The 11,194-nt window shown below is 40.4% G+C and overlaps 1 long non-coding RNA gene across 1 annotated transcript; it reads left to right on the top strand.

Moving 5' to 3' along the window:
* Positions 1-3,644: 3,644 nt before the first annotated feature.
* LOC131186596 (uncharacterized) lies at positions 3,645-5,050 on the top strand. The gene is made up of 2 exons (XR_009152393.1): positions 3,645-3,781; positions 4,230-5,050. It is a non-coding gene; the product is annotated as an uncharacterized LOC131186596 (long non-coding RNA).
* Positions 5,051-11,194: the final 6,144 nt, after the last annotated feature.

Below are 11,194 nucleotides of genomic sequence, written 5' to 3'. Positions count from 1 at the left end.
ATTCTGCTTCCCGAAGCTACCAGATGGATGTTTCTCAGATCTCATGAACTCAGTAGAACCCAAGTGGGCCATCTCTCACAGTTAGCTTTCAGCTTGTGATACTCAATAGCTTCAGCTTGTTGTCATCATCAAGTCCACAATGAACTGGCATCATTCCTTAGATAGATCCATCTAGTTGAGCATCTTAGGTCTGATGGTGACCAAGTGGACACCCAAGAGAATTTCAGAAGCAGAAGCTTCTAACTATACCCCCTATAACCATTTATGGCTATTACAGAAAAAGCTCAGGTGAGCTTCCGTAACATACCTGGTCGATCTCTCGGAGCTGAAAAGTTCACAACCAATGCAGATAGGTAAATAAGGATTTGCAGTGGAGGTGGACTTTTTATATTGTTTCTCTGTGCACCTCTTGCTCACGAACATGTCATGTTCACTGGAGCCCAACCTTAAATTAACCACGTAAAAAGGCATTTTCTAAAATGTGATAATATTTATTATTGATTCTCCACCTTCATTTACCTCTTTCATTAAAGACCTTTGGAGAAATACATTGTGTGATTAAAATGATCTTCTGGTAGGAATGCTGCAATTATTTTCTTTGACCAGAAAGCCCTGAGGAAATTAAGCCATGGTGAGGAATATAGATGTTTAAAGACCATGAGATGGCTTACTCACTAGGATGAGGGGAGTTAACGTCACGTACTCATAAGCAAGGGAGCACCCCAGCTTCGCTACTGCGTGATCTGAGCTATTGTTTTGCTTTATTATGAATGGAATGATGTGAACGATTTGTTTGGATCAACTTTTATACAAAAACTGCCTTTGATTTTTTTAAAATGGACTTGTTTTTAGAACATAGAATCATAGGACTGGAAGGGATCTCAGAGGTCTTCTAGTCCACCCTTTGCAAGAACATTGTTGTCATCCTCAGGGGTGAATAGGTTGGTTAATCCTATCAGCCATTTGGATGATGAGACTTTTTTAACAACTGACGAGACTGACGCGAGGTTACGTTGCTGGGTTTTGAAGTTGCTCATCATGCTAACCTGTTCTCTCGTGATGCTGTGATGATGGTTGTCCAAACTGGGTCAGCAACAGAAGCTTTGGACTGTTTAATTAAGGCAGAAATTGGGTGGCTTTGTTCTAAGTCATTCAGAAGGAGAGGAAGTGGAATTTTCTGAAACAACTTTCCGATTAAATGATTGGGAAACTTAGAAGTAATTCTGCTGATCGTTCAAGTTTTCCCTCAATATTTCCCGGATCCCGCGCTTAATACCTAAAAATGAAAAGGAACATAGAAGTAGGCCAGTCCAGCAGAACCTGACACAGCATTCAAATATTTTAATTAAAAGATATAACATAGATGATTACAGCTTTGTCTCCAATTGCCAAGAGCAGCATTAGCAGGCACTATTTGCTGGAGAAGGGTATGGTTTAAGCTTAGTCACATCCTAGTTAGAGCACTCTAACATCCTCTACAAGGAGCTATCTACCTTGGATAAAGAGAGCAGGGGAAAAAAATCATTTCCTTCCAAACATCAGGTCATCTGAGGCAACTGACTAGAAGGCGATTCAGAAGAGACAAAAACAATGTCTTTCATACAGCATGTAATCAACCTGTAGAATTTGGTCACAGAATCATAGGGTTGAAAGGGACCTTGGAGGTCTTCTTGTCAAACCCCAGTTCAATCAGGAGAACCCTACATTATTTAGAAGAAACAGCTTGCCTCTTGAATGGCCTTAAAAGAAAAGGTTGATCTGGCAGTTGGGGCAGTTGCCTTTTAAATAATACCTGCACAGAAAAATATTGGAAGGTGGTATACTCATATGAAATGGTACTTTGTCTGACACAATATTAAAAACGAGCCAATTGTTCTTTTGAAGAAATATAGGATGCCAAAGCATCACCTGTTTTGACCCCGTGGGTTAATTATAAAATTATCCGGATTCATCAGCAGTTGGAATATTTGTTTTTTGTTTTTTTGTTTACATTTATATCCCGCCCTTCTCCGAAGACTCAGGGCGGCTTACAATGTGTAAGGCAATAGTCTCATTCTATTTGTATATTTACAAAGTCAACTTATTGCCCCCCCAACAATCTGGGTCCTCATTTTACCTACCTTATAAAGGATGGAAGGCTGAGTCAACCTTGGACCTGGTGGGACTAGAACCTGCAGTAATTGCAGGCAGCTGTGTTTTAATAACAGGCTTCTTACACATTGCGGCCCGGTTTTCGGCAAAAATTGGCCTGGAGATGGATATTTTGATAGTGAATGATAATTCTTCACAGCTGCCTCACTTCCTAAGCAAAAATTGAGGGAGGTGCATGTAAAGGGCCAGATTTGCCTAGTTTTTAGTTTTTCTCCGGCTTTCCGTTTTTCTGCCTAACTTGATGAACAAAGCGAGGTTAATTTGGCTAACCATTCTTAAGTAAAAAAAGAAGTTATTTTGGACAGGAATGATTTTCTTCCAAATTTTAAATTCTTTGGGCTGTGCTAGCAGCATGGCAAGAAAGATACTTGTGGTATTTGTTGTTTAGGGGTCTTTTGGTATCTAACATCATTCCTAATATCCAGATAATCATGGCTTCTGCCTGTTTATTTATTCACACTGCAACTTTTTAAGTGTCTGCAAAAGTTCAGCCTGCGGTCCTTTTGTCATTCAATAGTTTGACTAATTTTTACTGTTTAGACATTTCAGAATGTTCTTCAAAACTATTAAGATGTGATTATATTTAATGTAGTCTTTTCTGAACACAAGAGAATAGAGATATCGTACATCATTCAAAAAAAACAACAACCCTACATGATATCTAAAATTTGAATAGATCATTCGTTGTTTGAAAAGAGACATTGTCTAATCCACCAATTCCCTTGTTTTATGAGGCCACATGGTTAATTTTCATTGATTTTTACTCAAATCTCACACCATTTCATTAAGACATGGCCCAGTCGCAAAGTTTTCAGTTAGCAGAAAAACCACGAGATAAAGTTGAATCTAACAATCTCACAGAGCTCCAGAGTATACTCATAGACTGAGAGCAGATGGACAGCTTTCCAAACAAAGCCTTGGCTCTTGCATCTTTTCATTTTCTAAAAATGCCTGCTCAAAGAAAAAAATGCCCCTTGTCTTTGCAATGTCTAAACTAAAATTTTATTTATAATTAAAACTGAAAAGAGTATGTTTTTGAAAAAAATAAAAACCAAGATTGGGCAAAATAACCTTGGTTGGCATCAAAGAAATGATCTCCAGGGACTACGTAGAGATATAGTTCTTTTTTCAGGAAACACTGGAGATTTAATCTTGAGGTTGAAATTACAAAATCACCGTAATTTCTTAGGTGCAGTGAACATCAAGAGTAAAAATCAGTGATTGGTGGGAAGGCTTAAATCCAAAGAAAGACATATATTTTATTGAGTTGATTGCGTGAGATATCCTATTGAGCAATGCAGTAGATGTCACAATATAATTCCTCCTTAAACACTTTTTTAACCTCAACTATGGCGTCTGAATAACCCATGCATTAACTGGAGATAGCATTAAACACCCACATACTATAAATGACTTATGTAATGGGACATGCGGATTGGGCCAAGCAACAAACTGGAATGGAGAAATTCAGAACAGGATTCATCCTTAATAGGGATCAGCTGCTGTTCCAGGATGTCTCACTTCCCTCGAGAACACGTGTCCGTTTGTGTATAAAAAGTCTCCGATTACAACGGTTATCACCCATTCATCGGAGCGTCCTTGCTTTGAAAGCTTCCTCTATTGAGCCAAGGTAAGATATATTTTGTTCTTCATTCTTACAATAAGAAGACCAAAGGTAGATAGGCACCTTCGATCCTTATGTTAGAATTAAGATAATTCTGGGTGGCGGGGGGGGGGGTAGATAAAATTGCAAATTCCCATATTTAGCACCTTCTAAGGAAAATAATGGCAGTAAACAGCTTATCTCAAGCTGGCTAAATGTTTAAAGTGAAGATAGCAATGACTAGAGTAGGATCTGCTTGTAAGTGAAAAATGATTGGTAGGCCAGGTTTATGGCTTACTGTTGAGTGAGGCTAGCTAATTATTTCACAAACTATTATTGGATATCTTCACTTAGCTTAAGTTAAAGTTATTCATGTGATCTGTTGTGTTTACATTTAAGAAAACTGGAATGAGAAGAAAATGGAGCGTGGTAGGTTGTCGGAATTGGTCTTTCACAATCTATTTTTGCTTTATAGATTTGCATTTAGGTCTGCAACCATGAGCTGCTGTCGCTGTTGTGGAGGTCGTGGCTGCTGCTGCTGCAACAGATACAGGCCAAGAACGGTTTATTATGTAGGAAGGCCTGCAACTGCTGGCTGCTGTTGTGGGTCTCGTGGACGTTGCTGCGGCCGTTCACGGTGCTGCTGTACTCCAACTTACCCATATTATCGAATTCCAGTCCAGACCTATGGCACACAAGTGAAGAAATGCTAAAGGAACATTGACAGCGTTCGCAAGGCCTGCAAGTTAGAGCTACCAGATTCAGACTGCTGAAGCTGCAATGACCATTAGAGGGCAGTGAAGAGCAGATGCTTTCTGCATCACCCCTCTGCCCTCTCATGATCATTTGAAATATTGCAACCCATATACTACAACTAAATGCAGTGTTCCCTTTTGACAGCTAGAGGGATATGAGAACGTTACTTGCTCCTCTTGCAAGACTTGCTGGATTATCTCTGACTCATCTTGCCAAGTTGATGAACAGAAGCCTTGACACAAATGTATTACGCAATGCTCTTTGATCTTGACTTTATTCCTGAAGAGATTAGAATTGTTTCCTTGTAACCGAAAGGCAAATGGCACAGTTTTTCTTTTCTTTTTTCTTATGACTATCGGGTGATTTTTGTTCAGGGTCTGGATCTTCCCTCCAAACTGGTTCTACAGCCATTTAGCCTTTCCAAAAACAATAGTTTTGGGTGACGAGTTGCATTTCCTTTGGCAAAGCCCTGTCAGCATTTTCCAGTCCTTGTAATCCTTGCATAAGCTTATTGTTTCAATAAAATTCTGAATTCTAGAAGTTTTCCTTTCCTTTTTTTTGTATTTATTCCTCAGGAAATGTTCAGCGACATTTCTAATTCTTACTCCCCCAGCGATGGTAAAGTAGATGGGAACTGGTTATTTTAATTCAGATATTGACTTCATGTAGCTGTTTACTTTTGAATTTGGACAGCCATGTTGTGTTCAGACACTGTGTGTGTGTGTGTGTGTGTGTGTGTGTGTATTTAAACCAAATCAAAAGCAGATCTCCAGGATGCCCTTTAGGCTGCATTAGCATTAACCATGGCTAGCCTTTGATGTGGAAAAAGCTGGTTTAAAGGCTGTTGTTCCTATTCCTAACTTTCATCTTGAAAGGCTGAATCCCTTGATGGCTTATTTATCTCCACTTTGCTTCTCTGCCCCCATTTCTCAATAACCAGGATTATTTCACCACTCCTTCATTTTGACAGGAAAAAAGAGGCTTTTTGGGGGCTTAATGGTGGACAGAAAAGGCTCCAAGTCTTCACTGAGGTAAAAAATCCACCATTTTGCCTTCTCCTCAGACCAACTCTAAGCAAAAGGCCCGCCCACCACCAACATCCACCAATCCCAGCACACAGTGGGCTGACTTGGCAGTTCCACGGGCCAATCGGATGCCTGGATTCCTTTCCCGCCTTTCCCCTCCAAAGTCCTTCCAGAAGCTGCTTGACAGTCTGAGGAGAAAAGACTGTTATTTCCCTCTCAGAAATGTATATAGGGGGAAAACCTTTATTTATTAATAAAAAATGTGCGGTTTTTATTTTATTTATCTGTTATAACGCTTTTACTCCTCCTCCTCCCCATTTCTTTGAATCTATCTGAGGGTTTTTTAGGCTGTTTTCAGAGATTTTTATATACCACAAATGTTGTGGAAAAGCGTTCTGACTGAGGTAAGATCCAGATAGATTTAATAATAAATATTAATGCCAGGGTAAAGTTTTGATTTCTTGGCAGATAAAAGAATCAAATAGTAATTGTTTAGTCTTCCTAATGGATTGTGATGCCAAATATTTGCAAAGTTTGATTAGTGGGGGCCATTACTTCCTTTATTATATGCTTATATACTCTTATATGCCTTTGTTTTAATTATTCCAGTAAAGAAAGTTACTGTAACTTCTAATAAAGGAAGTTAGTACTTCTCATATAGCTGTTGTTTCTGCCCAGATGGTCCATTATAGTAGAGAAATAGTATAATCCAGCCAGCATAAGTACGGTTTATTTATTTTTTTCTCTAGTTGTGCAAAGCGTAGGAAAGCAAATGTATAGTTTTCTTTATAGAAATCCAGCTTTGACATTAGAATAGAATAGAATAGAATTTTATTGGCCAAGTGTGATTGGACACAAGGAATTTGTCTTGGTGCATATGCTCTCAGTGTACAAAGGATAGAGTCAAACAAGTTCAAGCAGGACAGCTTTGATGATTCATCATTTTATTTTTGTCTGCATAGCTATCTTCAGACTAAGGAAAGGTTCCAAACACCCAGGAGGAAATGAGAATTACCTTAACATACGGAATAGGCTTATTCCTTGGCTCAGGAGAATTTAGCTCAGAGCACAGCGGGGAAAAAGGAAGAAGAAAAGAAAACGTCACCATGGTACAGAGGAATTCAGGTGAGGGACATTGGCAGCCTTAGAGCTGTAGTTGGTGGGGTTATTCTTCTCGGTGTCGTGTTGGCAGTGTTTAGGTCTTCTCCAATGGAGGTTGGCTTCTTAGTTCTTGCAACATGGAAGGCAGGTAGTGGGGCAGCAGGTCTGGACGCAAGGAAGAGCACAGCTGCAAGGGGAGCAGGACTGGCCACAGCTGGATTGGCAAGGAGAGCAAGAGCCACAGCTGGATTGGCCACCACAAGAGGACTGACCACAGCTGGATTGGCCACCACAAGAGGACTGACCACAGCTGGATTGGCTACCACAAGAGGACTGACCACAGCTGGATTGGCCTCCACAGCAGGACTGACCACAGCTGGATTGGCCCCCACAAGAGGACTGACCACAGCTGGATTGGCCCCCACAAGAGGACTGACCACAGCTGGATTGGCCACCACAAGAGGACTGACCACAGCTGGATTGGCTTCTGCAGCAGGACCCACCACAGCCGGATTGGCCTCCGCAGCAGGACCCACCACAGCCGGATTGGCCTCCGCAGCAGGACCCACCACAGCTGGATTGGCCTCCGCAGCAGGAACAGCAGGAGGACTGGCCACAGCTGGAATTGCTACCACCGCAGGAACAGCAGGAGGACTGGCCACAGCAGGGAGCACAGCATTGTTGACATCCACAGCAGGGCACACACAAAAGCACGGCCCCACAAGTTCCACTGGTGCCCCCACAACAGCCACAGCAATCCCCACAGCAGGACATCTTTGTAGGCAAGCTGTAAAACAAATAAAACACATCTATGTAACCAGGACACACAATTACCTTTTGGGTGAACATGTTCAGTGCCAGAAGAGATTTTGGATTTGTGAATCCTTATGAAAGAACTAGAAATCAAATTGCCTCCATAAGTTGGATGTCAGGGTTGCAAGTAACAGTCCCAACGAAATCAAAACTCTGAGGCCTGGAGATTTCCTCAATGTAAGAATTTATTAGGAATGCCATATTGGCACAGCTGGTGAAAACCCAACGCTAAAGTACTTGAGGTTTTCCCGACCCAGATCAAAACCCACAGTTCATGCCCCTCAGGTCACACATCCATCACATGGTCCAATCAGGTCACAGTCCACCTTCAGCTGCCTTTGGCTCATGCCTTCCAAGCACCTGGTAAGGACGTCCTTGGCTCCCATGGAAAAGAATGTTATTTTGGCTACAATTCCCCCCCAGCTATCTCCATCTCCCCGCTTGCGTTCTCACAGTAGCAACCGGCCTTGCTGTAGCAGCCCTGAAGATTTCCAAAATGGTTCCAGAGATGACAATAGGTAACATACAAATAAAGTCCTTGATGCTGTCTGAGCTTGGTTGTTTTCTTACAGACATTTCACTACCCAAACTAGCAACATTATCAATAGCAGTAAGGGCTGGCCTTAGTATTAGCAAACCCAATTCCTTATTAGCACTGATGATGTTACCTAGTTTGGACAAATGAAACATCTGCAAGAAAACAACCAAGCTCAGAGAGCATCAAGGACCCCTCATTTCAACCCTGAGCTACAAATATTCTCCTTTAAAGATACAAATACTGGTAGTGATGTAAAGACTTTTAAAGGATCTTCCAGTCACTCTAGACTTCTGGCAACTTCCTGGAACTAGTCTGTACAGTTTTCCTGGCAAGATTTTTGCAGCTGGGTTTCTGCGGTCGACTTCTTTCTATGGCTGAAGGCAACTGGTTCAAAGCCATCAGCTAGCTTCATACCTAAAGCACCACTACACCAAACTGGTGCTCAAAGACAACCATACATATATAACGTACTATCGGGAGTGAAAAATCAGGATCACACATTAAGTTGCAGTTCAGAAGATTTATTGTTCAAGCCTCTACACAAGTATCTAGTCAAGTAAAATTGACTAGCACTTAATTGGCACAAGATAAGGATCAACGGAAATCAAGAGGGGTTGGACTTAGACTGTTTTTGGGAATGTAAAGATAATCGCTAAAAACAAAACCACGCTGATCTTAATCGTTGAACTATTTCAACATTTTAAGGAAAATCTGTACATTGTCCCCCTTCAAACAGTTTCTTTAGGTCAGCAACGGTTGGATGGGCACAAACCCTGCTTTTAAATGGATTGTATGGAGATGTTTTGGTGAAATTTGTATTTACAGTAATTGCCATCGTTTGTGAGAATTCTGTCTTTTACTATGTCGTCTTCTCCGGCTACCTGGTTCCCCTGACTTCAGTTAATTTCAGATAGAAGATATTATGGAAGATTTTCCATTGAGCTTTCTCCGATCAATAAATGTTGTAGTTACTGGGGCTGCAGAGCAAAAGCGAGTATATTCCAGCCCATCCTGTAGTACATGACCACAAAAAAAGAAGCTCATAAAGCCACTGAAGAAATGATAAAGTACTCTAAGAATTATGTAAACAAACTGCAGCATCTTTCATTGGAAGATACTGCAAGATATATTTCAGTACAATATTATGTTCTTACCTTGGGTAGTATCAGTTGACAGACAAGGAGAAGTGTGCGAATATTGTGGCATGAGAATCTTTTTATGTGGCTCCCTGTAGCAGTCCCCAAGGAAATGAAACATCACTTAAGCATGGTCAGTCCTGCTTTGACCTCAGTTGCACATTTCTGGTCATTTTGCCATCATCCGGTCCATTGCCCATTTTGAATTTTTTTTATATTTATGATTAACTTGTGATTGGTCTGTTATTAAAACTCCTTTCATCTGAGAACGTTATAATTTGCTCATGAATCTCAAAGGCATTCGGGATTGCTGTAATAGGATGAATGTTTAGGGCATGCATATTTTACAGACTGGTGCTCTGTGCCCTTAAGGCCAGTAAGAGAAGTCCATTGAATTATGAGTGAAAAGAAGTCACGGCTGAAGGTGCCACTTTATATGCCCAATCTATGTAGGGGAAGCTACAGGTCCTGCTCCCAATGCTGTGGCAGCTAACCACGTTCTTTTATTGCACAAAGCAATCAAGGTGTCATTTACCACTGATTAAATTTGAAATATACTACAAAGCAGGGTTTAAATTAAGGAAGCATTGCACTCATGGGAACTAAATGACAACAATTAGACAAAAATCCCGGGCATTCATTTGAGTGAAGAATTGCGGGGATTAGATACAAATGCTTCTAATGCAAATAATTTTGGGGATTCCTCTTAGCAAACTGCAGTAAGTCAAAGTTGGATCATTTGCTTGGTAAATTTGCAGTTGTCTACTGTTGCTCTTCTTTACACCATTCTGGGTTCCTCGTAGGTTGAGAATAGAATAGAATATAACTTTATTACGGTCATCGACCAGCAATAGACATACAGTATATTAAAACAATAATACTGACATTAATAGTGGATAATAAAATCCCCATTAAGAAAATACATGATCTCAAACCTAATTTTTTTTATTTGAATTTATATCCCGCCCTTCTCCGAAGACTCAGGGCGGCTTACATTGTGTTAAGCAATAGTCTCATCCATTTGTATATTATATACAAAGTCAACTTTTATTGCCCCCAATAATCTGGGTCCTCATTTTACCTACCTTATAAAGGATGGAAGGCTGAGTCAACCTTGGGCCTGATGGGGCTTGAACTTGCATAATTGCAAGCAGCTGTGTTAATAACAGACTGCATTAGTCTGTAGAGCCACCAGAGGCCCTAATTTACCTGAGTGGAGAGCCGATAAATATGTGAATAAATATATTTTTCCAAAAATTGTTATAGATATCTCCAAAAATTGGCACAAGTTGACAGCTATAATTCTGTAACCCATTTTTTTTCTTGTGGACATTGCAGCAACATAGAATTTTGCCACTGCATGCGTGGTAGCTGGGTTTGAGTCTTGGAGGAGAAAGCCTACATAAAAGTCATCTGTCCTCCCTGGCAATCTCTCTAGTAAGGGGAGAATATACAGTATACTGACCTGTAAACTCTATATAACGCACAATACAATAAAATGTGAGAGATCACATAATGAAGATTACATGCTGGATCCCTTATTCTGATAAAGTTGACCCTAAACCCTGAGTCACAAGCAAGAGCTGCCATAGATTTATCTAACAGACAGAATTGAAGTTCATGAATTGATGCCACATTGACAAAACATTGCGTTGGGATATCGTAATAGAGATGCCACTTTTTCAAATTCGTATCCTGAAGTTACACACAAGAATGTGCAGTAAAAGGCAGTGTTTGCCGCAACATCACTTTGTTGTGAAACGGTTTATCCCTTGCTCCTGTGCCTAAGTTGAGGCTGGCCCTCTCATTATCATTTAGAAAAGGAGTTCAAGTGTATCTTATTCAGCTTTTAAAGGAAGGTTCTAATAATTTAAACTGTTACACTGAATATTAACAGGTGTAAGACGCCTAGTGTAATAAAATGGACGTGAGTGGTGTGGACATTATAAAATAAAAATTAAAGTCCTCATTTATTTTAGCACTGTAGTGAAAAGGCTGGCAAATTTAGATTAATCCTTGGTACAACATTTTAATCCTTTCATTTAAAATCCAATTCAGAACGATGAGATGG

This window comes from Ahaetulla prasina, chromosome 17 (assembly GCF_028640845.1).
Source record: "Ahaetulla prasina isolate Xishuangbanna chromosome 17, ASM2864084v1, whole genome shotgun sequence".
NCBI lineage: Eukaryota > Metazoa > Chordata > Lepidosauria > Squamata > Colubridae > Ahaetulla > Ahaetulla prasina.
Note: the sequence above shows the minus strand (reverse complement) of the source record. Positions and strands in the feature narration are given on the sequence as shown.